Source organism: Pongo abelii, chromosome X (assembly GCF_028885655.2).
Source record: "Pongo abelii isolate AG06213 chromosome X, NHGRI_mPonAbe1-v2.0_pri, whole genome shotgun sequence".
Classification (NCBI taxonomy): Eukaryota; Metazoa; Chordata; class Mammalia; order Primates; family Hominidae; genus Pongo; species Pongo abelii.
The window spans coordinates 18,945,325-18,971,089 of record NC_072008.2 but is presented as its reverse complement, the minus strand read 5'-3'; the positions used below and the strand labels follow the sequence as shown (position 1 = coordinate 18,971,089).

Here is a 25,765-nt window from a genome sequence, read left to right as displayed (position 1 = left end):
AAGAAAAGGACAAAAAAAGACCTGCCAGGCAAATGCTATCAGAAAGAGGGCTGGTCCCCTTGTGTCACTGTTGGATAAAATAGACTTCAGGACCAAAAGTGGTATTAAGGATGAGAAACGGGATAACATGATGATAAAAAGATGAAATTTGCCAAGAAGACATTTCCATTTTAAACATTTCTTTATCCAATAAACAACTTCAAAATAAATGCAGGAAACATTAACAAAAGTACAAGGACAGAATGACTTCATCATCGTGGTGGGAGGCTTCGAGACATCTTTTTTTACTACTGGTAGGTCAAGCTGACCAAAATATCATCAAGGACATAGAAGATCTCAGTGACACAGTTAACAACCTTGAGCTGATCGACATGAGGACAGGTCTGCTCAACAATTTGCGAATACATATTTGGATTCTTCACGCACACTTGGAGTATTAAAATTTCAATTATTTACTAAGCCTTAAAGAAAGATGCAGGGCTGGGCGAGGTAGCTCACACCTGTAATCCCAGCACTTTGGGAGGCTGAGGCAGGTGGATCTCCTGAGCTCGGGAGTTTGAGACCAGCCTGGGCAACATAATGAGACCCCATCTCTACAAAAAAGTTAACAAATAAAAATTAGCCAGGTGTGGTGGTGCACACCTGTAGTCCCAGCTACTTGAGACTCTGAGGTGGGAGGATAGCTTGAGCCTGGGAGGTTGAGGCCGCAATGAGCCATGATTTGCGCCACTGCATTCCAGCTTGGGTGACAGAGTGAGACACTGACTCAAAAATAAGTAAATAAATAAATAAGAGGTTGACCGGAAGAAAAAACAGGCACAGAGGCATCGAGTTTGCAATGATCATTATCACTTTCCCCCCCAAATCTAGAAGAACTACAGAGTGGACACCTTTGTCCTGGGGCCTCTGCTGAACTATTTCTGCGGGTCTGTTCCTTGGCTTCCCCCAAGGGCATCCTTGCGGTTGGTGCCTCTCCTGCGTGGGGAAGACACATGGAGGGGGTGCCGCTGCTGCTGTGGGCATGAGGCTTAGAGGCTGCCAGGGCCAGCATTTCATTCTCACGGGGACCCCGCAGCACCTCGGGATTATGCCTCGACCCTCCCCGAGACAAAACTGACAGAAGAGGAATTCACATGGGGCAGGATTCGCCTGAAGGCCAAAGGACTGGGGGCACAGCCACAGAGAGCTGGTGAAATGTCATTCAGGGGTCTCTCAAAGTCAAGGCCCACTCTAATAGCTGCCAGCCATCCCCTAGGCCAGGCTGAGGTCACAAGGAGTTGGCTGCCTCTTGTTGCTCTGACAGGGTAGAGAGTGAGGGGGTAACAGGCAGTGAGGGAACAGTTGGTGGGGACCACACAGTCTAGTCCACTTCCTGGGAGGGATATAGAGGTGGGAACAGGAACCCCCAAAAGAGCCCAGACACCAGCCTGGGTGGAAACTGAAGGGCACACAGGGTGCCAGCCCAACCTAATGAGACCTAGACAAGAGGGGTGGAGGTCACCCAAAGGCCACAGGTGTCTCTGGGTGAGCAGTAGTATTCGGTGGTTAAGAGCTCTGATCCTGGTACCAGAGTCTAGGCTTCCATCCCTGCTCCTTCCCCAGTGTGCTGGGTGGCCTTGGGCAGGTCACATAACCATTTTGGGCTCCGGTTTCCTCAGTCAGTGCACTGAACACATATTTAGTGAGCACCTACTACATGCCAGGCACTGATTTAGACACATGGGAGAATCCATGAACAAAACAGTGATTCCTCCCATCTCAGAGCCTAAGTTCAGGCAGAGACAGACGATAAGCAACGACCTTAACAAATCGGGATGTTATGCAGCCAATTCCACAGTGAGGCCAGCTCGGGCCTCAAAGAAAGATTGGAGTGAGGGAGTCAGGCAGCAGTATTTAATAGGCTGCTGAGGCTAGGGCTTGTCAAGAAGAAAAGATCTGAGCAAAGACTGGAAAGGGCTGAGAGAAAGGGCTGCATGGCCATTGGGGGAGAGCACTCATAGCAGAGGCAGAGTGGGCCCAGGTGCGGTGACACACACCTGTGGTCCCAACTACTCAAGAGGCTGAGGAGGGAGGATCACTTGAGCCCAGGAGGTGGAGGCTGCAGTGAGCTGGGATGAAGCCACTGCACTCCAGCCTGGGCGACAGATGGACAGTGCCTCCCTGAGTACTAATGGGCACTCCTGGTCTCAAAGACTGACCCACCCTATCAGGGCCCTGGACCTTGGTGACCTTTGGCTTCCTGACCCAGAGTCTCCCCAGGATCCAAGTGTCTCCTTGGACTTGGATGTCCTGTCTCTTAAAAAAAGTGGCTCACACCTGTAATCCCAGCACTTTGGGAGGCCGAGGCAGGCAGATCACCTGAGGTCAGGAGTTCAAGACCAGCCTGGCCAACATGGCGAAACCCTGTCTCTACTAAAAATACAGAAAATTAGCTGGGTGTGGTGGCGCATGCCTGTAATCCCAGCTACTCAGGAAGCTGAGGCAGGAGAAGCCCTTGAACCCCGGAGACGGAGGTTGTAGTGAGCTAAAATTGCACCACTGCACTCCAGCCTAGGTGACCGAGTGAGACTCCACCTAAAAAAAAAAAAAAAAAAAAAAGAAAAGGAGGAGGAAGTCCTGCCACCACATGAATGCACCTGGAGGGCATTATGCTAAGTGAAATAAGCCAGACACAGACAAATATCACGTGATCCTCCTTATATGTGGAATCTAAAGCCCAGCTCACAGTAATAGGAAGTAGAAGGTAGTTACCAGGGGAACTGGGGAGATGTTGGTCAGTGGGTGCAGACCTCAGCTATGAGCTGAGGAAGAGCTGGGGAGGGAGCGCAGTGCGGTGGTCATTGCCACTCAAGCACTGTCCACACAGTGCTGCGTGCATGGAGCGCAGTTGCTGAGGGGTCTGTACTGTACAAGCCAAAGGAATGAGAAAAGCTTGGTGTTCATTGCTGGGAACGCCAGGCCACCTGTTCCAAATCCAAGGAGACACTGGGATCCTGAATAGGCTCTGGGTCGGGATGTCAAAGGCCACCAAGGTCCAGAGCCTTGCCAAGGTGGGTCACTCTTCGTGACCGGGAGTGCCCGTTAGCACATGTGGAGGCACTGCCTCATCTGCCACAACACCTAGTGGCTCTCTCTGATGTCTCATTGATGACCTGTGAGCTGTTTCCTCCTACATGGACCCTGGGAAAGCAAAAAATCACAAGCAGCAACGCCCTGGAAGGACCAAGGAAGACACAGCCATTGCGGTACTTCCAAGTGGGACCTTGCCTGTTCTCCCTCCTCAGGGACCTCCCACCCCTCCTAGTGGGGCTGGGCTCTACGACCTCCACCACTCACTCCACTCAGAGGACCCTCTCTCCATCAGAAAGTGGCAGCAGCTGTGTCCAAGGTCACCAACCCCCAAACTCTGGCTCCTCGCAGTGTCTGTTCAGAATCCCAAATCTCTCAGCAGTCATTTAAGCTCTGCAGTTTTTCCGAACACTTTCAGAAGTTAGAGAACAACTTCTTCCCTTTGGCCATTAAAATGTAAGCAATTGACCTGGCACCGTGGCTCGTGCCTGTAATCCCAGCAATCTGGGAAGCTGAGGCAGGAAGATCACGTGAGCCCAGGAGTTTGAGACCAGCTTGAGCAACATAGTGAGACCCCCATCTCTACCAAAAATTTAAGAATTAGCTGGGTGTGGTGGCACGCACCCGTAGTCCCAGCTGCTCAGGCGGCTGGGGCAAGAGGATGGCGTGAACCCCGGAGTTTGAGACCAGCCTGGGCAACATGGCAAGACTGTCTTTAAAAAAAAAAAAAAAAAAAAAAGTAAGTGACTGTACTGTGAGTGGCAAAACAGTTAAACTTCAAATATCAAAATTCAACTTCCTTCAAGTGATCTTCTCTTTAGGTGTCTGACAATGTTCTTTGGAAATTCAGGTTGAAATACAGTGACTTCTAGGGCAAAGAAAACAAGCAGAACATCCATTCCCCATATCCTAGGCACACTCATCCCTCACATGCCATTTGTTCCTCACGCCACCTTTCTGAGAGAAGGCATTATCACCCCCTTCTGGGGACAGGGAAACTGAGGCTTAGAGATGTTCAGAAGCTGGTCTGGATTCCAGCGCCTGTATAGAAGTGTCAGAGATGGGGCCGGGTGCAGTAGGTCACACCTGTAAACCCAGCACTTTGGGAGGCCGAGGCAGGCAGATCACTTGAGGTCAGGAGTTCGAGACTAGCCTGGCCAACATAGTAAAACCCCATCTCTACTAAAAACACAAATATTAAGTGGGCATGATGGCACGTGCCTGTAGTCCCAGCTACTCAGGAGGCTGAGGCAGGAGAATCTCTTGAACTCGGGGGGTGGGGGGTAGAGACTGCAGTGAGAAGAGAGTGCATCACTGCACTCCAGCCTGGCCAACAGAGAAAGACTGTCGGGATAGGGAAGGAAAAGGGAAGGGAAGGGAGAGAAAGAGAAAGAAGTGGCAGAGCTGCAATTCAAAGCCAAGCCTTGCCCTTTAAAACTATACACCTTCTTCCAGGGTTGGAGGCCAAAGGATTCCTCCTTTCCACCACTCCTCCTGGAGGAACGTGTGTCAGTACCCAAAAGCATGCCTGCAAGGTGGAGAGACAGGGAGAGGTTCGCGTGGCACCCAGGTGAGCCCCCTAATTCATGTCATTTTTCTGCACTGAGTCTTGATGATTTCCCCAAGCACAGCCCAACTGAGGCTGAACCTCCTGGGCCCACATGGCCTCCTCAGCCTGGCTCTGGGAGGAGGTAGCTGAGCTGCATCTTCCCATCTGCTAGGTGTCAGGTTTTGCAGGACACCAGGCCTGAAGCCGTCCCTGGCCGTCCTCTCCCAGTCGCCCACCCCACACCATTACCCAGCTTCCCAGGAGGCGACAAATCCCTTGTCTGTTCCCCAGCAATGTACCCCGACCCCAAGCCCCTCCTGCCCCCAGCAGATCCCATTCTCAGAGCACAAGGCATCCTTGGCCTTCAGCACTGAATGCTCACAAGCTTATGTGATCAGTGTGCACACCAGCACCAGCAGCTTGCCAGGGCCAGGCATGTTGTACAAGTGAAATGCCAAGAGTGTGCTCCAGGGAGCAGCCTGGAAGGAAGCAAGAGTGACAGGGGAAGGAGCTGAGCAGGGTGTGGCATCAGGTGGAACCCAGCCAGCCTGACGCCACAGGGGGCTCTGGAGTGAGCACTGCAAGATAAAGGCAGCCTCTGCCGTCAGTGCCAGTGACTGCTGGCTGCTCGCGGGTGGCAATGGGGGCAGTTGAGGGGGATGCGGATGGGACACAAGCTCTTAGGCAAGCACCTCCATCAGCCCAGGGCAATGCACCAGGAAAGGGGGTCGCTGTGCGTTGCTGGCACCCAACATTCCTAGAAGCTGGAGGATGAGTGCACCGGCCAATATAGGGGATACAGCGGGGCCAACAGCTTCCACTACGACGAGATACCGCTTCCTGTGCTACATGCTTCACATACATTCACTCTCATCTTTGCTATGGTCCCGGGATGTGGTTGTGGTTACAATAAATGGAGGCTCCGAATGCCCAAGTCATTTGTCCAGAGTCTCCCATGCCCTTGATGGCAGAGGGGCATCTGAAGTCAGGTTGTACGACTTCAAAGTCCATGTACGGTTGCCAGAGTTGACAACTAAAAATACAAAACGCTGGCCGGGCGCGGTGGCTCAGGCCTGTAATCCCAGCACTTTGGGAGGCCGAGGTGGGGGTGGATCACTTAAGGTTAGGAGTTCGAGACCAGCCTGGCCAACATGGTGAAACTTTGCCTCTACTAAAAAATACAAAAATTAGCCGGGCATGGTGGCACATGCCTGTAATCCCCGCTACTCAGGAGGCTGAGGCAGGAGAATCACTTGAACCTGGGAGGCGAAGGTTGCAGTGAGCCAAGATCACGCCACTGCACTACAGTCTGGGCAACAAAGTGAGACTCTGCCTCGAAAAAAAACACAAAAAAACACCCAGTTATATTTGGATTTAAGGCCCAGTGCACTGGCTCACACCTGTAATCCCAGCACTTTGGGAGATCTAACATGGCGAAACCCCATCTCTACCTAAAAATACAAAAATTAGGCAGGCATGGTGATGCACGCCTGTAGTCCCAGCTACTTGGAGGCTGAGGCAGGAAAATCGCTTGAACCCAGGAGGCAGAGGTTGCAGTGAGCCGAGATGGTGCCATTGTACTCCAGCCTGGGTGACAGAGTGAGACTCTGTCTCAAAAAATAAATTTGGGTTTCAGGTAAATAAGGAATCTGGTTTTAGCACAAGCAGGTCCCGGACAATATTTGGGACATGCGCAAATGAAACTATTATGCATGGCTTATGTGACATGCAAATTAACGGGGCGGCCTGTATTTTAGCTGACAACACTAAAGCCCACAGTAGTGGGCTGCCCTCTTCCACTCTCGTTACTCAAGCAAACAGGGCCGGGGTGCGGGGGGCGTGGAAAGAGCACATGGCACCAGATACTGGGGGACAGCATTCTGTTACATTGAAATGCACACAAATGCTTTCGTGCTTTGCAGAGGGAGGGGACCTACAGTTTTTGTCTGATAACGAGGATATAATTGTGGCCACATCACCACGTTTGAAATTATCCCCTTTAAATGCGGTACCTCTGGGGGGGTTCTCACTGAAAGCACAAAGCGATGAGAAGTGGGACATTTTCTGTCCGGTGTTATCGGGTCCCCGCGGGAACGCCCCCGAGCTCGGCAGGCAGCCCCGGGTTTCCCTCCACCCTCGCGTGAGGGAGCTGTGACTGGATCCTCTCTCTCAATCGATCACTCTAGGCGCCCACACTCGGCGCTGACAAACCTCAACTCTGCAGGAGCCCCTGCACGGAGGGGAAGCCCAGGAAGCACAATCCCCCCCATCCCCGGGGGCTTGAGCTGTACCCCAGAGCTCCAACTTATTTGAGGACTCTGCCTCCCCGCCCAGCTGAGGTCCCAAGAGCTGTCCACTGTGCACGATGTGACACATAGCACCTGCAGAAAACCATTTCCAGTGCCTGCTCCCACTCTCGCACTGGGAGGCGTTTCACCAGGCGCCGCGCTGGGGGTAGTGAGGGATGGGGTGAGCTTCGGAGGCTCCCCGAGGCAGCAGTAAATCTAGGCTATAATTAAATCAGACTGTGAACATATTGTTCACGGAAACCTTAGCAGAACATGAGTCATGTTGCTTGAGTGAATCACAGCCTCAGAGTTTCCATTTATAATTGCTTTATTTGGGGCCTTTATACTTCAGCTCAGGATTCTGGCCCATGCCCCCGTTATTCTCCCTCTTGGGGAAAGCCTGAGGACTGGACATGGCTAAGGGTGCACCGGGCCGGCCAGGAAAAAGAGCAAACGCCAGGAGAATCCTCTCCCCAGCCCCAGGGGCACCTCCCTCCTGCAGATGCCCCCAGGGCCACGTGGACAAGCGCAGGGGAAATGGAGGGGACATCGGGCCATTTCGACTCTTGCTAGTTTCTGAAATTTTAAGTAAAATTTGATGAGAGGGAGGAGGTTGAAAGCTCAGGTTAGAATGAAGTTTCATGATTTCTGTGCTGCTTTAGGTTAAATCGGCTACCAGGACAGAGCAGACAGCGCACAGTAGTGCCCACACATAGGCCCTGGGGCCTGACTGGGCTCTGCCCCACCGCGTACCCGCTGCACAATGTTGACAAGTGGCTTCACCTGTGTTTCTTCCTGTGTAAAATAGGAGTGATAATAACAGTAACCTCATAGGCTGGTTGTGAAGATTAATGAGTTAATATGGGTGAAGCCCTTAGAATACCAATGGGCTTGGTAGAAGTACTAGTGTGTGAGTTTTCATCACCATCACCACCATCGTCATCATCTCAGACCACCCGCGGCATCGCTGAGCACTGAGGGACAGGGCCTCACGTGCTTCACACACAACCCACAGGCAGCAAGCAGCACAGGCGGAGGCAGAACTCACAGGATGGGGGTGCTACCTGGGCCTTCCCCGCATTCTGTCCGTCACTTTTGTTGTAGGCGAGGAAATGCAAGACCCAGCTCACACACATTAGCGGTGAGCCCAAGCAGACAGAGCTGAGCCTCCTGACCCCACCCAGCACGCTTTCGTGTGTTCCCAGGTGTTCCTACTGCAACCACGTGCTTGGAGCGGGGAGCAGGTTTCTCCCTTTAGGAGATTTGCAGGGTGGGGTCTGTAGCGCTGGTAGGCAGTGGGAGACTGACACTTTGAGCCACACCCAGGGCTGTGTAGTCAGGGTCCCCACAACCAGAGCGCCAGCACCCTCATCACTCAGTGCACACGTTCAGGATGCAGCAAGTTCCAATGTTGTCACCTCATTTGGAACCTCACCACAATCTTTGGAGGCCAGCTGGGGGCGGGGGGTGTGGACGAGGTGCCCCTGCTGCGGATCCTCTGAGAGCTTTGTAATGAAGAATGATTTCACCCACTCAGACCCAACATGTAAGTGGCCCCAGGGATCCCCAGCATTTTTCCTGCAGGGATCTTTTTATCACCCCACTTTCCCTGCTTTGAACGAGTTTATCTCCCAAGCTGCGAGTGATAAGTAAATTAATTTGTTCTCCTATAATTTATTAATTGGCGATGAACATAATGGCCAAATGAAGTTTCTGTTCAGCATGGGAGAAAGGGTGCTCCCAAGCCAAGGAGCTGGGATTCCTGCCAAGAGCAAAGAAATGTGACATTTTCCTTGGCCCGAGATATCTTATTAGGAGCTCCAAGTACATTCTCCGGAAGGCTTTCTAAAATGACAACACCAGATAGGTTCCTGTTAGGATGGCTGTCCTCCCCACAGGCCCAGGGACCCCAGGAAGGGAGTCATCAGGGTCTGCGATCCCGCTATGGCAGTCCAGCCCTTCTAGGTCAATGACTGGGTAAGGGCCTGTATTAGTCTGTTCTCACACTGCTAATAAAGAACTAGCTAAGACTGGGTAATTTATAAAGGAAAGAGGTCTAATGGACTCACAGTTCCACGTGGCTGGGGAGGCCTCACAATCATGGCAGAAGATGAAGGAAAAGCAAAGAGGCATCTTACACGGTAGCAAGCAAGAGTGCGTGTGCAGGAGAACGCCCCTTTATCAAACCATCAGATCTCGCGACACTTATTCACTATCACGAGAACAGCACAGGAAAGACTCGCCCCCATGATTCAATTACCTCCCCCTAGGTCCCTCCCACAACACATGGGAATTGTGGGAGCTACAATTCAGGATGAAATTTGTGCCCAGATAGAGTGATAACCCTGACCCTAAGCTGGGCTGAGCATGAGCCATGTTTTTCAGTTAGAAATGCTTGGTTTGGGGCTGGGTGTGGTGGCTCATGCCTGTAATCCCAGCACTTTGGGAGGCAGAGGCAGGCAGACCACCTGAGGTCAGGAGTTCAAGACCAGCCTGGCCAACAAGGCAAAACCCTGTCTCTACTAAAAATACAAAAATTAGCCAGGTATAGTGGCGCACATCTGTAATCTCAGCTACTCTGGAGGCTGACACAGGAGAATCACTTGAACCCGGGAAGTGGAGGTTGCAGTGAGCCGAGATTGCACTACTGCACTCCAGCCTAGGCAACAGAGCGAGACTTTGTCTCAAAAAAAGAAAGAAAAAAAAAGGAAATTTTTGCTTTTGCTCCAAAGCCCTGGTATTGTGGAAAGACCACTTGAGTTACAGTCAAAAGGACACCAACTTGTCTTTCAATTCCATGAATGTATCTGTTACTTTATCACTTAAAATCTCACATAAAGGCTTTTTTTAAAAGCCCATATACCTATAAGTCACATTAAAAGTCTGACAACAGTAGGTATTCACAAAGGGGAAAATCGAATGAGCGGCAATTTAACTAGAAAAAACAGAGGAAAACAAACAACAGTTTAATAGAGTAAGATGAATAAAATGGCTCCCCCTCTCCCCCTCTCCCCCTCTCCCCCTCCCTTGTCTCCCTCTCCTTCTTTTTTCGGTCTCCCTCTGTTGCCCAAGCTGGACTGTACTGCCGTGATCTCGGCTCGCTGCAACCTCCCTGCCTCGGGCTCCTGTGATTCTCCTGCCTCGGCCTGCCAGGTGCCTGGGATTGCAGGCGCGCGCTGCCACGTCTGAATGGTTTTTGTATTTTTGGTGGAGACGGGGTTTCGCCGTGTTGACCGGGCTGGTCTCCAGCTCCTGGCCTCGAGTGGTCTGCATGCCTCAGCCTCCCGAGGTGCTGGGATTGCAGACGGAGTCTCACTCACTCAATGCTCAATGGTGCTCAGGCTGGAGTGCAGTGGCGTGATCTCGGCTCGCTACAACCTCCACCTACCAGCCTCCTGCCTTGGCCTCTTAAAGTGCTAAGATTACAGCCTCTGCCCCGCCGCCACCCCGTCTAGGAAGTGAGGAGCGTCTCTGCCTGGCCGCCCATCGTCTGGGATGTGAGGAGCCCCTCTGCCCGGCTGCCCATCGTCTGGGATGTGAGGAGCGCCTCTGCCCAGTCGTCCAACATCTGGGAAGTGAGGAGCGCCTCTGCCCGGCCGCCCCGTCTGGGAAGTGAGGAGCGCCTCTGCCCGGCCGCCCCGTCTGGGAAGTGAGGAGCGCCTCTGCCCGGCCGCCCCGTCTGGGAAGTGAGGAGCGCCTCTGCCCGGCCGCCCCGTCTGGGAAGTGAGGAGTGCCTCTGCCTGGCCGCCACCCCGTCTGGGAGGAAGTGAGGAGCGCCTCTGCCTGGCTGCCCCATCTGGGAAGTGAGGAGCGCCTCTGCCCAGCCGCCACACCGTCTGGGAAGTGAGGAGCGCCTCTGCCCGGCCACCCCGTCTGGGAAGTGAGGAGCGCCTCTGCCCAGCCGCCACACCGTCTGGGAAGTGAGGAGCGCCTCTGCCCGGCCGCCCCGTCTGGGAAGTGGGGAGCACCTCTGCCCGGCTGCCCTGTCTGGGAGGTGTACCCAACAGCTCCGAAGAGACAGCGACCATCGGGAGCGGGCCATGAGGACGATGGCGGTTTTGTTGAAAAGAAGGGGGGGAAGTGTGGGGAAAGGAAGGAGAGATCAGATCATTGCTGTGTCTGTGTAGAAAGAGGTGGGCATAGGAGACTCCATTTTGTTCTGACTAGGAGAAATTCTTCTGCCTTAGGATGCTGTTGATCTATGGCCTTTCCCCCAGCCCCCTGCTCTCTGAAACATGTGCTGTGTCAACTCAGGGTTAAATGGAAAAAAAAAGATGAATAAAATGAAATCAAGTATATCAGTCAACTTACCAGAGGTGATTAAACTGAATTCACTCAAGAAAAGACAGAGACTATCAGAGTTAAAAGTAAAAATCCAGGTATATGCTGCTCACAGGGAAAATGCAAAAATAAAATGAGAGAGAAAAATTGAAAACAATATGCCAAAAAGATATCAGAAAAATGGCAATAAGAAGAAAGCAGGAAGAGCAGAGGTACGGAGAAAGTTGAAGTTCAAAACCCTAAACAGGATGAAGAAGAACTTGTGTATAATAAGAATGTACAATTAAGAATATACAACATTCATAAACTTATGTGCACTAAATAACGTACACACTAAAATCATAAAATGAAAAAATACAGAAATACAAACAGAATAAAAATATAGTTTTTTTTTTCAAGATGGAGTCTCCATCTGTTGCCCAGGCTGGAGTGCAGTGGTGCAATCTCGGCTCACTGCAACCTCTGCCTCCCAGGTTCAAGCAATTCTCTTGCCTCAGCCTCCCGAGTAGCTGGGACTACCAGCGCCCGCCACCATGCCCAGCTAATTATTGTATTTTTAGTAGAGATGGGGTTTCGCCGTGTTAGCCAGGCTGGTCTCGAACTCCTGACCTCAAGTGATCTGCCTGCCTTGGCCTCCCAAAGTGCTGGGATTATAAGTGTGAGCCATCGCGCCTGGCCAAAATACAGTTTTAGTAGGTTGTTTCAATTCACTTCTTTCAGAACTGAATATACCTGATAAGCAAAAAAGTCAGTAAGGGCATAGACAAAGTGACTGATACAACCAACAATTTAGTGTAACAAGTACATAGAGATCCTTACATTCTTCAAACAGAAAACATACATTTTGTTTATATGTCCATGAAACATTTACAGAAATAGATTAGGTACATGGCCACAGGGAAAATCTTATTAAAATTTTAAGGAATAATAAAAGAGTGAAAATTTGAAATTTGAAATATTTTAAATGTGGAAAATAAGAAACACTCCTGGAAACTCCTTAGAATAAAGAGGAAATTAGGCCGGGCACGGTGGCTCACGCCTGTAATCCCAGCACTTTGGAAGGCTGAGTGGTTGGATCACAAGATCAGGAGATCGAGACCATCCTGGCTAACACGGTGAAACCCCATCTCTACTAAAAATACAACAAATTAGCCAGGCCTGGCGGCGTGCGCCTGTAGTCCCAGCTACTTGGGAGGCTGAGGCAGGAGAATGGCATGAACCCAGGAGGTGGAGCTTGCAGTGAGCTGAGATGGCGCCACTGCACTCCAGCCTGGGCCAGAGGGCGAGACTCCGTCTCAAAAAAGAAAAAAAAAAAAGAAGAATAAAGAGGAAATTAAAAGGGAAATTACTGTCTAGAAACTAATGAAAAGAACACTTCACACTAAAACTGACCACACAGTGAAAGCAAGGCTTAAAGGAAAATGTATAGCCTTAAATGCCTTCATTATTTTTAAAAATTTCTAAAAATTAATAACCTATACCAATCATAAGAAATTAGGGGAAAAAAACAGCAAAATAATAAACCAGCAGAAATCAGAAGAGAATTTGTACAGATAAAAGCTGAAACAAGTGAAATAGAAAACAAATACCCTCCCCGCAAATATCTCAAAGGATAAATAAATGTAAAACTGGTACTTAGAAAAGACTAAGGAGGCCGGGCGCCATGGCTCATGCCTGTAATCCCAGCACTTTGGGAGGCCGAGGCGGGCGATCACCTGAGGTCGGGAGTTCGAGACCAGCCTGACCAACATGGAGAAACCCCTTCTGTACTAAAAATACAAAAAAAGTAGCTGGGCGTGTTGGCACATGCCTGTAATCCCAGCTACTCGGGAGGCTGAGCCAGGCTGAGGCAGGAGAATTGCTTGAACCTGGGAGGCGGAGGTTGCAGTGAGCCGAGATCGCGCCATTGCACTCCAGCCTGGGCAACAAGAGTAAAACTCTGTCTCAAAAAAAAAAAAAAAAAGAAAAAGAAAAAGAAAAGACTAACGATAGAGACAAATCTCTTATAAGCCAGATCAAGAAAAAAAGAAAGCAGAAGTTCACAAGAGGAGGAGTCAGAAAGGTGACATAACTAGAAATTTAAAAAAATCTTAAGAAGCAGTAACAAGTAAATTTGAAAAATTTAGAGGAAATGGATGATTTCATTGCAAAATTGAAGTTACCAAAATAGACCAATTACTGAAACAGAGCAATTATCACAGAAGAGATTGGGAAGGGGAGTAGCAATCCACTGTGAAACAGGCACCAGGACCGCATCACCCATGGCTGAGTTTTATCTAACCTTTAGTGGACAAATGAGTCTAATGGTATTTGTACCCACTTCTCTCAAAATGAATGTGTACACTGATAACCTGTGGCTCTTGTTAAAATGCAGATTCAGATGCAATAGAGCTGGGGTGGGGCCCTAAACTCTGCATTTCTAGCAAGCTCCAGGTGAGGCAGATATTGTTGGTTCCTGGACCACACGTTGAGTAGCAACAATTTAAACTATTTCAGAAAGTAGGAAAAAAAGATAAAAAGTTCACCAGTTTATTTTACAAAGCCAACGTTACTTAAATACCAAAATCAGACAATGGTAATTCCAACAATAACAGATCCTCAGCTTCAACTTAATGTATAAATATAGATGCAAAGTCTAAATAAAATATTAGCAAACAGACTTTGGCATTGAACAACAGAATTAGAAAGTTCTTCAATACGAAGAAACCTAGCAATATGACTCTTTCATCAATGAACTAAAGGAGAAAACTGCCAACCTAAAAGGAAGAAGCTGAGGCACATTTTTTAATACTTCTTTTATTCGTTTTGGAAATGGGGTCTCACTATATTGCCCAGGTTGGTCTCAAACTCCTGGGCTCAAGTGATCCTCCCGCCTCAGCCTCCCAAAGTGTTGAGATTATAGGCGTGAGCCAATGCGCCCAGCATCTGAGGCAAAATTCATCTGAGTAGAGTTTATTTGGGCCAAGTATAAGGACTGCAACCCAGGAATGTAGACAAAAAGAGTGAAACTCTATAAAATATTTAAAGAGGTTTGTTCTGAGCCAAATATGAGTGGCCATGGCCTGAGGCACAGTCTCAAGAAGTCCTGAGAACATGTGCCCAAGGTGGTTGGGTTACAGCTTAGTTTTATACGTTTTAGGGAGACATAAGACATGAACCAATACATGTGAGATATACATTGGTTGGCTCTGGAAGGGTAGGACAACTCAAAGTGGGGGGCTTTCAAGTCACAGGTGGATTCAAAGATTTTCTGATTGGCAATTGGTTGAAAGAGTTAAATTATTATCTAAAGCCCTGGTATCAACAGAAAGGAGTGTCTGGGTTAAGATAAGGGGTTGTGGAGACCAAGGTTGCTAGGAAGTGTCACAGATGAATGCCCTTAGAGACAATAGATGGCAAATGTTTCCTATTCAGACTTTTAAAAGGTGCCAGACTCTCAGTTTATCTCTTCAGGATTGGGAGGGTCTGGAAGGGGAAGATCTAGTTATATTAATGGAGATTCTTTACAGATGCAAACTTTCCCCCACCAAAGATGGCTTTGCAGGGCCATTTCAAAATACGGCCAAAAAACACATATTTTGGGGTAAGATATTTTGATTTTTTTTTTATGAAAACGATGTATTTGGGCACAAAAATGCAATACAGTTAGAAACCATATTCTATCAATTATGACATTCTGTAATCTAAGAACACAGAAAAGTTTGTTATTAAGAAATGCCAAGAGAAAAAAGAACTCTGTAAAGTCCTATTCAATTTACTTTGTTAGGGAAAAGACTGTTTATTTGGCTCTTGTCACAGTTCCATCATGTCTACTCTTCTTGTAAGTTCAGCTTCAATGCTATCTAATTCCTGCTTTGCTTCTTCAATTTTCACTTGAGCAACGATGGATTCGGCATTAAGTCTAACTAGGACTCCAATTTTTTCTTCAAAGGTATAGTCTGTTGTTTTAATTTTGCCAGTTTCTCTGACAGTGCTACTAGGGACTGATGAGACAGAGAAGCATCCATGCCTCTGGCTGAAAGTTGGTCCCTCTGCAGCCTTGATTCCAAATCTGAATTCCACTGACTTTGGTTTTAGAAAGTCCATGTTCTGATGACGATTATCAACTTTGGCCCTTTCTGTAGACAGATGCAACTCTGCTTTCTGGAGATCCTCTTGTAGACATTTTTCTAATACTAAAGTTGCAGTTAGATTTTTTTTCAAATTTTTCCAGTTCAATCTTGATTTCTTCACTTTTGGATCTGGTACGAAAGAGGTAAGAGGTCAAATCATTCACTACAGGGATAAAACTAGTTAGTGAGGCATCCTTTGTTTCAAGGGCCACCGCACTGCCAACCAAAGCATTCAGATACCTGGAACCAGTGCTAGAGAGATTGGCAGGGAAAAAAATTCACACTCTCCATGAGAAGGTCTTGGAGATACTTGGCTTCTGACTTGTATTCACTTGCTTTCTGCTTCAAGTCCTCTATTACCTGGTAGACATCCCTGTCCTGGACCCTGTTGCGTTCTGAAAGGTGATGTAAAATCTCTGTGGTCCGTGGGTTCACCTCATACTGTGGAATGGGATGATCTCCAAATATATATATAATATGTATTTTTATTATTTATTTATTTATTTATTTTGAGACAGAGTCTCACTCTGTTGCCCAGGCTGGAGTGCAGTGGCGCCATCTCAGCTCACTGCAACCTGCATCTCCCGGGTTCAAGCGATTCTCCTGCCTCGGCCTCCCGAGTAGCTGGGACTACAGGTGCCCCCCACCATGCCTGGCTAATTTTTGTATTTTTATTAGAGATGGAGTTTCACCATATTGGCCAGGCTGGTCTCAAACTCCTGACCTTGTGATCTGCCTGCCTCGGCCTCCCAAAGTGCTGGGATTACAGGCATGAGCCACCGAGCCCGGCCCAAATATTTTTTCTAACCACACAGCAATGTTTCTCTCTCCTCCAGCAGCTCCATAGCTGCCGCTTCCGCCACTTCACTAGCAATATTTTGATTTTCTTCTCTGTCCAGTGGTGTTATGCCAGTCAGGTTGGAAAGTAACACATTATATAGAGTTAAATAAAATTCACCTGATAAGATGTTATGGTTTGTGATGTTATATGGTTTGTGATGTTATGGCGTAACTTCCCAGGTCCCTTAGATAGGAATTTGGGCAAGAGGGAAAAAAGGTCAGAGATTAGTCCTCAAGAGAACAGATTCAAGTTGCCCTGAATATACACTCTGGATTAGTGGCAGTTACAAGTGGATTTTTTTTTTTTTTTTTGAGACGGAGTCTCGCTCATCGCCCAGGCTGGAGTGCAGTGGCACGATCTCCACTCACTGCAAGCTCCGCCTCCCGGGTTCACGCCATTCTCCTGCCTCAGCCTCCCCAGTAGCTGGGACTACAGGCACCCGCCACCGCACCCGGCTAATTTTTTTGTATTTTTAGTAGAGACGGGGTTTCACCGTGTTAGCCAGGATGGATGGTTTCGATCTCCTGACCTCGTGATCCGACCACCTCGGCCTCCCAAAGTGCTGGGATTACAGGCGTGAGCCACCGCCCAGGCCTACAAGTGGATTTTTAAAGGAAAGGAAGAGGAAGTTCCTGAGTTGTTTACCAAGAATTTACATTAAAATAACAAACTACTGACAGGCTACATACAGGGTTCTTTGTATTACAAATCCTAGGCCAGGAGGTAGCTCATGCCTGTAATCCCAACAGTTTGGGAAGCCAAGGCAGGTGAATCACTTGAGCCCAGGAGTTCAACATCAGCCTGGGCAACATAGGGAGACCCCTGTCTCTACAAAAAATAAAAAAATTAGCTGGGCATGGTCATGTCCGCTTGTGGTCCCAGCTACTCGGGAGGCTGAGGCAGGAGGATCGCTTGAGCCTGAGCGGTAGAGGCTGCAGTGAGCTGAAATCAAGCCACTGCATTCCAGCCTGGGTGAAAGAGAGAGACCCTATCTCGAAAAAACAAACAAACAAACCCAAATTCTAGGAACAAGAAGGCAAAGGGTGAGACAGCTGGTTGGGAACAAAATGACTTTAAACAATTGCCCCCAGGCATGGGGAGAGGGGGAGCAGGGAGGAATGAAAGTCCCATATTCATGTCTTTCTGGGCCTGCAGACCTCACATAGCCCAGACTGTTCTATTTTTCTTTTCTCAAAACCACATAATCATATTAATAGGTACTAAAAGCAACCATTCCTAATCAAAACTTAAACAGGGCTAGATGGAAACTATGTAAACAAAACTAAGGATATTTACTAAAAACCAACAACAAGTGTTATTTTAAATGTCAAAACACTGGAAATATTTAATTAAAATCAAGAACAAGATTCTTGATGCTTACTAACATTATTATTTAACATGGTTTTAAGGCAGTGATTCTCAACTCCAGATGCCCATTAGAATCATTCTGGGAAGCTTTTAAATATATGTATATATACACCAATTAAATCTCTGAGCCTAAGGGCCTGCGTGCCATAGGAGGTTTTTTTTGTTTTTGTTTTTGTTTTTTCAGAGCTTCCTGGCTGATGCTAATGTGTAGCCCAGAATGAGAACCAGTCTTGGAGGCTTCAGCAAATGCAACAGAAAAAGAAAATAAAGCAGCAGGCATCCTCACTGGGGAAGAAAGAGGGTTGTTAGATAAAATACAGAACACCCAGGTAAATTTGAATTTCAAATGTATCATGAATCGCTTTTTAATATAAGTATGTGCCATACAGTACTTGGGACTTACTTATACTAAAAAATTATTCCTTATTTTTCTGAGATTCATATTTAGCTGGGCATTCTGTATTTTTGTTTGCTAAAGCCGGCAACCCTAAAAGAAGAGATATAAATGAATTCTATTTGCTGATGCTATAATTGTCTACCTTGAAAACCCAAGAGACCCCGTTACTGGCAGTGAATCCATATGGTTCTGCAGCAATCTCAATTCTTGGCTCCTGGGAAGAAAGAACTCAACTGAGGGGCATAAGGCAGAAAAAGGGACCAAGGCAAGTTTCAGAGCAGGAGTGAAAATTTATTAAAAAGCTTTAGAGGCCGGGCACGGTGGCTCACGCCTGTAATCCCAGCACTTTGGGAGGCCGAGATGGGCGGATCACGAGGTCAGGAGATCGAGACCATCCTGGCTAACACAGTGAAACCCCGTCTCTACTAAAAACACACAAAAAATTAGCCGGGCATAGTGGCGGGCGCCTGTAGTCCCAGCTACTCGGGAGGCTGAGGCAGGAGAATGGCGTGAACCCGGGAGGCGGAGCTTGCAGTGAGCCGAGATAGCGCCACTGCAGTCCAGCCTGGGCGACAGAGCGAGACTCCGTCTCAAAAAAAAAAAAAAAAAAAATCTTTAGAGCCAGCTGGGCTCAGTGGCTCACGCCTGTAATCCCAGCACTTTGGGAGGCCAAGGTGGGCAGATCATTTGAGTCCAGGAGTTTGAGAGCAGCTTGGGCAACATGGCAAAACCCTGTCTCCACAAAAATACAAAAACTAGCTGGGTGTGGTGGTGTGTGCCCGTAATCTCAGCTACTGGGAAGGTTGAGGCACAAGAATTGCTTGAACCCGGGGGGCAGAGGCTGCAATGAGCTGAGATTGCGCCAGTGCACTCCAACCTGGGCGACAGAGTGAGACCCTGTCTCAATAATAATAATAAAAGCTTTAGGGCAGGAATGAAAAGAAAGTAAAGTACTTGGAAGAGGGCCAAGGGGGCATCTTGGAGGTCAAGTGCCTCATTTCACTTTGGACTTGGGGTTGTATATGCTGGCCTACTTCCCGCATCTTGCATCCTTTTTCCCTTGATTCTTCCCTTAGGGGAGCTGCCCACATGCGCGGTGGCCTGCCAGCAATTGGGAGGTGAGCATGCGCAGTGTGTTTTCTGGAGGTGTACGCATGCTCACCTGAGGCGTTCTTCCCTTTACCAATAGAATGCCCCCAGAAGGTCATATACCACTTAAACTCCTCCATTTTGCCCCTTAATGCACATGCTCCAGCCTACTCGCCCAATTCCTGAGCTCTTACTGGGAAACCGCTGATCATCAGTTTCAGGTGTTTTCATCTATTGGGAAACTGCTTTTCCCTGGTGCTGGCTGTGACCAATTATTATTTTAGAGAGACAGTTAACCGACTGACCATGACCTGATGGTCACCTCACATCTGACATTCCTGGTGGTGGTTGGCAGGGAAGGGGAGGGGTGCTATCCTGTCCTGTTTAATGTCTGACTAGCTACCTACTGTAACAATTCTATTAAAAAACTTTTAGAGTAACAATATTTGGTAAGGAGACTGGATACGAGATACATTACAACAGTAAATAGGCTTTTTTGAATAAGTACCTATGAGGCCATAGGGACAGGACTTGGCCCATGCCCACTAATGTATTTTTCCATTCATACTGACCAGACCTTGCAAGCTGTTTGAAGAAACTAAGATAAACAGCAACCCCCAATAAATCTTACTCAAGGCACCATACTCGCTGATCGCAGGACCTCGAAAAACTAAAATAAGCAATATCCCAACATAAATCTCACTCAAAGGAGTTAACCCTATCACCCACATGTGCACAAGACCAGACCGATCTTTACTAAACTTCCCGCCCAAGGAGGGGCTTATCTGCCATTTTCTGCTCATGTGATGTATGTGTTAGCATAACCCCTTACTACGCCTGTGCTTCTTGAATTCCACCCTGCACATGTAGACACTCCCCTAACCTCATGAATTAAGTATGTCACCCTCCTTAAGACACCGCAGTGCACTCCCCTCAGAGGCAGCTGGAGAATTTTTTTCTCCTGCACTGTCTCCCTTATGCCCAACCTTTCTGGGCATGTCTTAATCAACCTTATCTGGAAAAAGCTTGCCTGGCCTCATGTCTTTTCTTTCTTTCTTTTCTTTCTCTTTTTTTTCTTCTTTTCTTTTCTTTACTTTTCTTTTTCTTTCTTTCTCTCTCTCCTCTCTTTCCTCAAGACAGAGTCTCGCACTGTCACCCAGGCTGGAGTGCAGTGGTGTGATCTCGGCTTACTGCAAACTCCACCTCCCGGGTTCAAACGATTCTTCTGTCTCAGCCTCCCGGGTAGCTGGGATTATAGGCATGTGCTACCATGCCCAGCTAATTTTTGTATTTTTAGTAGAGACGGGGTTTCACCATGTTGGCCAGACTGGTCTCGAACTCCTGACCTCACGTGATCTGCCCGCCTTGGCCTTCCAAAGTGCTGGGATTACAGGCATGAGCCTCCATGCCCATACAGGAAAGGAGACTTTATTTCTTATAAAGGGTTATATAGCCTGCAGGCTGGCTATCCCACAGGCTGCGAAGTGTAGCCTCCAGCAGACACTTCGAGGGAGTGGGGAACAAAGATTTATGCTGAACGGGTTACATCCCATGTTCACTTTGGGGTAGAGACTTAATATTTAAATGGATAACGATTAGGCCCTATCAAAGCTGTAGTGATGGCTGGTAGAACAGAGGGTTGGGGGGTCACTTAGTGTTTGGTGGTGAGTGAGCTGCAATTGCATCAACATTGCTTATCTCAAAACCAGTGCTTGTTTAGTTGCTAGAATAAAAGGGAAAAGAAAAATCCTTGTGGCAATTAGAACATAGTTGATTCCTTTTTTTTTTTGAGACTGAGTTTCACTCTTGTTGCCCAGGCTGGAGTGCAATAGCTTGATCTCGGCTCACTGCAACCTCCGCCTCCCGGGTTCAAGAGATTCTCCTGCCTCAGCCTCCCGGTAGCTGGGATTACAGGCACCCACCACGACACCCAGCTAACTTTTTTGTATTTTTAGTAGAGATGGGGTTTCTCCATGTTGGTCAGGCTGGTCTCAAACTCCCAAACTCGGCCGGGTGCAGTGGCTCACGCCTGTAATCCCAGCACTTTGGGAGGCCGAGGCGGGTGGATCACGAGGTCAGGAGATCGAGACCATCCTGGCTAACACGGTGAAACCCCGTCTCTATTAAAAATACAAAAAATTAGCCGGGCGTGGCGGCATGTGCCTGTAGTCCCAGCTACTCGGGAGGCTGAGGCAGGAGAATGGCGTGAACCCGGGAGGCGGAGCTTGCAGTGAGCCGAGATCGCGCCACTGCACTCCGGCCTGGGGGAGCAGAGCAAGACTCCGTCTCAAAAAAAAAAAAAACTAACTCCCAACCTCAGGTGATCCACCTGCCTCGGCCTTCCAAAGTGCTGGGATTACAGGTGTGAGCCACCACGCCCGGCCCATAGTTGATTCTTTAAGTGTAGGAGCGTGTAACTTAACCCTTGCCTGGCGTGGCTTTAGGTCTTGTTTATAATTTGGTATCTTATTGCCACAGAGAGTCCCTTCCATCAGTCTTATGATCTCTATTTCAGCATTAATTCTGGTTAGTTGTTGTGTCTAAACTGCAGAGGGAGATGGTATAACGAGATGTTTCCAACCTCCCATCTCTCATGGCAGAGAACACAGTTTTTAAGGTCTTTCTGGGGTGCCCTTGGCCAAGAGGGGTTCCACTCAGTTGGTTAGTGGGGGTGTGGATTTTATTTTGAGTTCTCAGTGGCAAAAGGTAACATGAACAAAGTCAATAGACAAACAATAGATGTGGACAAAAATGTATAATAAAGGGTTAATTTCTTTTTCTTTTTTTTTTTTTTGAGATAGAGTCTCATTCTGTCGCCCAGGCTGGACTGCAGTGGCACAATCTTGGCTCACTGCAATCTCCACCTCCCGGGTTCAAGCGATTCTCCTGCCTCAGCCTCCTGAGTAACTGGGATTACAAGCGCACACCACCACGCCCAGCTAATTTTTGTATTTTTAGTAGAGAAGGGGTTTCACCATGTTGGCCAGAATGGTCTCGATCTCCTGACCTCGTGACCCCCCACCTCAGCCTCCCGAAGTGCTGGGATTACAGGTATGAGCCGCTGTGCCTGGCCTAAAGGGTTAATTTCTACAGTATACAAAAATGAGAAAAAGACGTATAGACCGAAAGAAAAAAATGAGCAAAAAATATGAAGAACAAGTCCAAACACCTGAAAAGGTGCTTAAATTGTCTAGTGGTCAGGGAATATATCATGCTAATATCATTTTATACTCATGAGATTCACAAAACACAGAAAGATCTCTAACATCCAATGCTGGCAGAGATGAGGGAAAGGGGAATTTTCAGGTGTTGCTGACAGTAATGGCATTGTCACAGGGTTTTGTTTTGTTTTGTTTTAAAAACAAGCAACAGCGTTTACTTTTAAAAGGCAATTACTATACTAACTAGCAATTTGACTTCCTGCAATCTGTCTGATATGGTTTTGCTATGTCCCCACCCAAATCTCATCTTGAATTGTAGCTCCCACAATTCCCACATGTTGTAGGAGGGACCTAGTGGGAGGAATTGAATCATGGGGGCGGGTCTTTCCATGCTGTTCTTGTGGAAGTGAACAAGTCTCACGAGATCTGATGGTTTGATAAAGGGGAGTCTCCCCGCACAAGTTCTCTTGTCTGCCGCCATGTGAAATGTGCCTTTTACCTTCTGCCATGATTGTGAGGCCTCCCCAGTCACGTGGAACTGTGAGTCCATTAAACCTCTTTTTCCTTATAAGTTACCCAGTCTTGGGTATGTTTTTATCAGCAGCATGAAAACGGACTAATACATTGTTCCATTAGTAAAGATAGATTAGTATCTCTACATAGGGACATATATACAATATTTATTGCAGCTTTGCTTTAGTGGTCAAGAACAGGAAACAAAGTAAACACCTAATAAAAGTAAGATGGCTGAATAAAGGGTGGTCCTCCATAGCAAGGAATATTATACAGCCATTAAAAAGAATCAATTAATGAACAAAAATGTTCATGGCAGCACTGGCCATAATAACCCCAATGCCTATTAGAAGGAGAATAGATCGATAAGTTCTGGTATAGTCACACAATGGGATAGTATACCGCAACGAGAACGAACAAGCCACAACTACATGCAACAACATTACAAATGTCAAGAATATAATGTGCAAAAAAGTATGTACTGAACGTTTCTTTTACATAAGGCACAAAACAGACTAAAGAAATCGATGCTGTTACAAGTCAGGAGGATGGCTACCCTTGGGGAGGTGGGAGGTCAAGGGGAGGAGGTATGTTGGGAGAGGTAGCAGTTCTTGGGCACCGGTAATATTTTATGTCTTGATCTGGGTGCTGGTTACGTGGGTGTATTCACTGTGGAAACTCATCAAGCAGTACATTCATGATTTGTGTATTCAGAAATACTGGACTTAAAATTGTAATAACTTGCAGGGATTTCAACTAGGTATTGATTGTTGGTTAAGAAAAACAGAATGTGGAAAATCATGTATAATATAATCCCATTTTCGGCCGGGCGCGGTGGCTCACACTTGTAATCCCATCACTTTGGGAGGCCAAGGCGGGCAGATCACGAGGTCAGGAGATCGAGACCATCCTGGCTAACATGGTGAAACCCCGTCTCTACTAAAAAAATACAAAAAATTAGCTGGGTGTGGTGGTGGGCACCTGTAGTCCCAGCTACTGGGGAGGCTGAGGCAGGAGAATGGCGTGAACCTGGGAGGCAGTGCTTGCAGTGAGCTGAGATGGTGCCACTGCACTCCAGCCTGGGCGACAGAGTGAGACTCCATCTCAAAAATATATATATATATATAAAATCCCATTTTCATACAGCATACAACAATAAAACCACCCTGATTACGTATTCCTGGGGGTGTAAATACATGTATATATGAGGATATATGTGAGTCTCTATAGATTTATATGCAGACAGATAAAAATATGGAAGGCTGGCTAGGCGCAGTGGCTCACGCCTGTAAGGAGGCCATGAGAGGCCAAGGCAGGTGGATCACCTGAGGTCAGGAGTGCAAGACCAGCCTGGCCAACATGGCAAAACCCCATCTCTACTAAAAATGCAAAAATTAGCTAGAGGTGGTGGTAGGCGCCTGTAATCGCAGCTACTTGGGAGGCTGAGGCAGGAGAATTGCTTGAACCCGGGAGGCAGAGGTTGCAGTGAGCTGAGATCAAGCCATTGCACTCCAACCTGGGCGACAGAGCAAGACTATGTCTCAAAAAAAAAAAAAAAAAAAAAAAGGAAGGCCATATAGCAGGTTAAAATGGCTTCCCTCAGTGAGGGAGAAGGGGATGAGGGCCATGCTGATGTTGGGGGAGGAAAGGGAAAAAGGAAAATAATATGCCCTTGTTTAAAAATGACAACAACAACAACAACAACAACAAAGTATAGGCCAGGTGTGGTGGCACGTGCCTGTAATCCCAGCTACTTGGGAGGCTAAGGCAGGAGGATCACTTGAGTCCAGGAGTTCAAGGCCAGCCTGGGCAACATAGCCAGACCCCACCTCAAAAAATACATATATGATCCCATCTATGTAAAAAAGATACAGAAATTTAGAAATAAGTCCTACTAAGGTTTAAAAATTGAGACCCAGGAAATGATTTATGTTGCATAACTCAAGCACATGGCATATTATGAACATTCGGTCATTGTCTGGGAAAAAATATGAAGCCTAAAGATTATTAACAAACAGCAAAGAATACAAAAAATCTACTTATCAACTGCTAGCAATATGGTGGACTCAGACAACCTGAAAATTCTTTTACTATAATCACTTAGAAATACTGGGTAAAATGTAACATAACTATTTTAAATGTAGAGCTAGGCCCACAAATAATAAAATCAAATCCCTGGGTGCCAGAAACAAAGAAGGAAATGAAAAAGCAGAAGGGTGAGTGCCTGAGTTAATGGGGAACAACTGTCTGCAGAGCCTGGGGGTTTGGGAATGAATGCCCACACAGGGGCAGGAAATGAGGCTTTGGGGCTCTGGGAGCTAGGGAATTGCCCAGAGAGCTTTGCTTACAGCTGAGACCCTCAAATAACTATTCTATAAATGAAAGGATTTAAAAACAAGAGGGACCACAGGACACAGGGCTTTTGGTGGGAAAAAAATAAAAGCTCTCTGAGAAATCAAAACCACAAGACCACAATTCACATTGCTTTTACTCTACCCACATAGTTCAGAAACTCCAGACTAAAAAGTACCGTGAGAATTATTCATCAAGCAGTGATACTCCTGGGGCACAAGGCAGAAGCAAACAAAAAACTTCTTTGAATTGAAGCTCCCACATCCCAAATATCATGGAATGTTCACACACACAAAAATAAACTCTGCTAATGATGAGTTCACAGTAAAATATTACAAAGCCCATTGGTGACTAATCCAACTCAATCAACAGTCTGCACATAGTACAAACATACAATTATACCCCCACCAACTCCAAATGCACACAGATAACCAGAAGGAGATTATTTTAAAAATACATATAAAGTAACTGAAGACTAGATAAGACACAATCAAATCCTAATAGAACTAAACTCTATGGAAAAAGGACAAGAAGAATTGAAGAAACATCAAATAGAACAGTAACCCCATAATGTATCAGGGAATACGTTTTTTAAACAAGATTATAGGGATGATAATAAATTCTTCACTGAAAGACATTAGAGAAGACTAAAATGATTGAAAAAATGTACCATTTCACGGATGGGAAGACTCAATATAGCAAAGGTGGCAACTTTCTCCAGATTAGCCTATAAATTTAATGCAGT

At 47.2% G+C, this 25,765-nt stretch overlaps 1 pseudogene; it reads right to left on the bottom strand.

The window, feature by feature from the left end:
* Positions 1-14,950: 14,950 nt before the first annotated feature.
* On the bottom strand, positions 14,951-15,759 carry LOC100452075 (HAUS augmin-like complex subunit 1; annotated as a pseudogene).
* Between the last annotated feature and the right edge of the window lie 10,006 nt (positions 15,760-25,765).